The sequence below is a fragment of the Taudactylus pleione genome, unplaced genomic scaffold (genome assembly GCF_031769625.1).
Source record: "Taudactylus pleione unplaced genomic scaffold, aTauple2 ptg000667l, whole genome shotgun sequence".
NCBI classification, from domain to species: domain Eukaryota; kingdom Metazoa; phylum Chordata; class Amphibia; order Anura; family Myobatrachidae; genus Taudactylus; species Taudactylus pleione.
Window position 1 is genome coordinate 2,722,881 of NW_028285069.1, and position 4,539 is coordinate 2,727,419.

General features: G+C 43.8%; 1 pseudogene; it reads left to right on the forward strand.

Moving 5' to 3' along the window:
- The first annotated feature begins 338 nt into the window (after positions 1-338).
- LOC148478275 (U6 spliceosomal RNA) lies at positions 339-439 on the forward strand (annotated as a pseudogene).
- The last annotated feature ends 4,100 nt before the right edge of the window (positions 440-4,539 follow it).

Sequence of the window (4,539 nt, forward strand, 5' to 3'; positions counted from 1 at the left end):
GTGAACTGGAAGCTGACGGGAGATAACAATAATCAGTAATATGGCAGCACATAGAATATTACAAATCTACCCTACTCGGGAATGAGACGGTGCTCACTGCAGCAACACGTGCTGTTTTTGTCTCCCAGTGTACATTAGTTAAGTATATGCACTAAAGCCTATGTTCTACAACCCGGTAGAATCCCGGTTGTGATAGCGCTACAGTAACATAGTTGGCGCTGTGGTTAGCCTTGCTAGCTCCATACTGTGTGGGATTGAACACCAGCTTGTTTGCTATTTATATGGCTGGCATGGTGGAAAATCACGTGCCCTAATCCTGTGTATGGTGAAACCTCAAAGTGCTTGCTTCGGCAGCACATATACTAAAATTGGAACGATACAGATTACATGGTCCCTGCGCAAGGATGACATGCAAATTCGTGAAGTGTTCCATATTCAAACGTAGCAGAAAGATCCTGCCCCTATGCCGTAGCTGACAGCCATCCACACGCGGCACATGGCGGTCTCCCTGCGTGGAGGTAAGCCGTGTGTGTGTGTGTGTGTGTGTGTGTGTGTGTGTGTGTGTGTGTGTGTTCATTGCCTCAACCAGGATCTTGAGTCAGTTCCTTACATGGCTAGCTAACTATTGCTCATGTTCTACTTTAAAGTATTATCGTCACCTATTCTGTTATGTAGGTACGTGTATGCATGTATAGATATATATGTACAATGTATCGCTTCTTGTCCTTACCTCAAAGACAAGGGCAGGATCTGTTATCAGTTTTATGTCTGATATCTAGCATATTTAAGAGGTAAGATGCTGCGATTGGAAGCGGGAATGACCCGATGCGATCGTTTGGAACAATAACTGCTTTACAGAATTGTATGTTATATATGTCGGTGCATATATATTATATATAAATATAGGTATAGCTACAATGCCACAGTCTTTAGGTGTACCTATAATTCCAAAATTAATTATAACAGGCTAGCCATGGACCCGGTTAGTACCCAGAGGGGATGTCACCTGGGACCAGGAGTTATAGGATATATATTTATTCTTTGGTGCTCGCTTCGGCAGCACGCCAAAAAAAAAAAAAAATTTGGAAAGCTGGATTCTAAAGTCCAGTATACAAATTATTAGGTGACTCTATAGACTAGAGTCCTGTTATAACACTTAGTGTGACTTCTAGTTCGGGACCCTATATATATGTCCTGTGGCCTTCTGACCACACATGTATAAAATAATATTTATTTATTAACAGTTTCTTATATAGCGCAGCATATTCCGTTGCGCTTTCCAATTGTAAACATTGATAGAACAAAACTGGGTAATAACAGACAGATATATAGGTAGGAAGGTCCTGCTCGCAAGCTTACAATCTATAGGGGTACTTGCATTAATGTTCCTGGGGCATTAGGTGTCTAGGTTCAGCTAATGTTGTTCTAGGGAGGCATTCTGTCTCGCCACAATATCTAAGGCACCTCTTTTCGGGGGGGCATATTATTTATAACTACACTCCAGTGGCGCACTTGACAGCGCCCGGTAAGTACTTCAAGAACCGATGCACAAAATATAAGACATTAAGTATGCAATATGTTAAGTTCTATGTCAGTTCTTATCACCTGGTGCAGGAGTCTGACAAGTAAACTTAATCTGTTGGGACTAACTCTTCCTTTCAGAGAGATTGACTTCCCATGCAACTATGTTTATGCAGTGTGTATGTGGCTGTCTATACTAATATATTCCCATCCTTTGAATATTTCCTAATAAGCAGGAAACCTGTTTCCACCCTAACTGAGGTTATGACTACAGATATATCCCTTCTTTTATTGGGATAACATACACATTCTATGTCTATGTACAGGTACCCTTCCCGGTATAAATTCCGGTATCACAGAGTGACCAAGCTATTTCAGTAAGATGAGTCTTTGAAGCAGTGGGCCCTAGGTACATTTCCTATCAGAACATAGGAAATCCAGGTTCTATTCCAACCTTGGGGCTTATTTGGTTAATTTCCAATAGACTGCAGTTACTGCTCCTATGCCTGAAGGTAGGAGGGCTGCCCACTGATATAGACACGGTCAGGCCTGGGTTGTATTATCTTGGTGGGCATCAAGTAAATCCTTGACCCTGTGGTTCAGTTTTATTGTTTGTTTCAAAATATCCCTATCGTTGTGACTTATAATGTCAGGGGTCGCTGGTGGTGATCCATCATCACATATATGATATTCTATGTGCATCTTGACCGGTACAGGGATTCTGTCTCTTTGGCTAATACTTGCTGGTCCATTATAAGTGTTAATGTAAGGATAATTACAATAGCAGACTGTTTTTTGGGGGGTATGTTCTCTATATAGGTACATATCCCTAATGGAACTAGCATGTGGTCTTGTAGGACCTTCATATCTCCATATCTCCACTAACACTCTGCTAGTATTTACAGTATTTTCTACTGCAACATTTCCAGACTGACGTCCACGCTGTAGAACATTGGTTCTTAGTCCACCGATGCTATTCTCTATACCTGACAAGGCTGGTTGCGGTGAGATGGAAAAGGTCAGTGTAATTCTGCATAGAGTCCAGAGGGTTTCTGGTCGCTCACAGGTAAGCGGGCTTACTCCACTACAGCTTCGGAAGATGCTCCTATTAATGCAACCTGACGTTACATAGCCGTTATTCTCCCTTTCGCACCCAAGCTGCTGTCCTAGCAGCCATCTGCTCTTTTTTGGTACCTGTTCCTATCAGTTGACCCTACACTTTAGAGCTTTCCTGACGTGTGGATTCATAGTTCCAACATAGAGATTAGTGACAATATTCTACTAAAATCTGTTGGGGTTCTGGACAGTGGTGCATCTATGGGCTAGTGCACACCCTTACATTAAGATGTGACAGTCATTATTCCATGCAGGAGGCCTGGTTGTTTTCCTGTTCACTATCTATTGATACTTTAATTACACTTTCAGGTACTTACGGGTACCTTCAGGGTTGTCCTAGTGCTCCAGCCTTGCCTTTGGGAGGCTTCCCCATATTGGTAGCTCGCTCTACCTGTATGGCTGTTGCATCCGTGATTTTTTAACTGCTAGGCTATCCCGGTTGTTTTCTGACTATGTTCGTGCCAACAGCTGTACTGACTACGCACTTCCATCACGTTGGAAGTTGTTGTTTGGGGTTTGTTACTATGGTTTTCTTTTCAGCTGCAGGGTTCCAGTTGCTGTTTTATCCCTGTTTCCAGAATGGGTTATACCGATGTTTAAACCTCTGAAAGGAGTTGTATTCTCACTCGACGCCACATCTGCCTCATGCCCAGTGGGATCTCCACCCACTGGAGACTTTTATGATTTTACCCTTCCACTGGTTGACAACCCTGTAATTAGTGGGACCTCCAGAATGGTCTGGGTTGACTGTTCGGCCGTGGCTTGGCCTCAATGTATACTCTTGTTAGAGAAGTCTGTGGACAGCTCAGCTCTGTATCTGTAGATTAGTATCATTATACATATATCTATATGATTTTGCTTTTGTCCGGCACTGCGGAGATTCAGATGTCTGAGACTGTTGCATCCTTCTGTTTCAGACTCTGTTACGGGTTTCTCAAGTTTGTTCTCGTGTTACCGCCCTTCTCCTATTTTTGGGACACTCTGCTACCAACGGCCCTGGTTGGTCTGTTTTCAGCTGAGATTACGGTGTTCTGACGATTCTTGTCTGCTGTTGTCCACTAGATTGCTGTTCGACATACATTGTATGTGGGGAAATTCTGTGGCTGTTTAGCGAGGACTTTTGATTGTCTCCTCTGCTCGACGTCGCTTGTCCCCTCAGCCCTTGCTTTTCACTTGGGCCTCCGGTTCTTGGCGGTCGCCGTTTCGGTTGCCCGCTGGGTCGGCATGTTCTCAGCGCTTCCCACCCGGGAGGTTGGCTTTGTGACGTCCCCACTGTCTTGAACTCCAGTGTCCCCTAGTGGATGAAGGAGAAAACAGGATTTTGGTACTTACCGATAAATCCCTTTCTCCGATTCCACAGGGGACACTGGACGCCCACCCAGCGCTGCTTTCCTGACGTTTTGTTTGGTTTATTATATGGTTGTGTGACTGCATGGGTTACCTGCAGTGGGTTCCACTGTGCTCCTTCAGTCGGTCTGGTTACTTTCTGTGGATTCTCCTTCTCCTTGTTTCCTGTTGTCCTCTGTCTCCTCTCGGGCTCAGTTTCTTAAACTGGGGCTGATGGGGCATAGAGGGGGAGGAGCCAGTCACACTTCTAAATTATTTAAAGTGCCAAGGCTCTACTCTACCACCGTCTATACCCCACTGTCTTGAACTCCAGTGTCCCCTGTTGAATCGGAGAAAGGGATTTATCGTTAAGTACCAAAATCCTGTTGTTTTTTTTAAAAAAAAAGCATAAAAACAGCTAAAATCACAAAGTGTGTGTTTTTCTGCTCCTATGCTATTATTAACCTCAATAACCTTAATTTCCAGACTATTCTGAACACCTCACACCTCACAATAGTGTTTTTATGTCCAAAAGGTTGCACCGAGGTAGCTGGATGACTATGCTAAGTGACACGA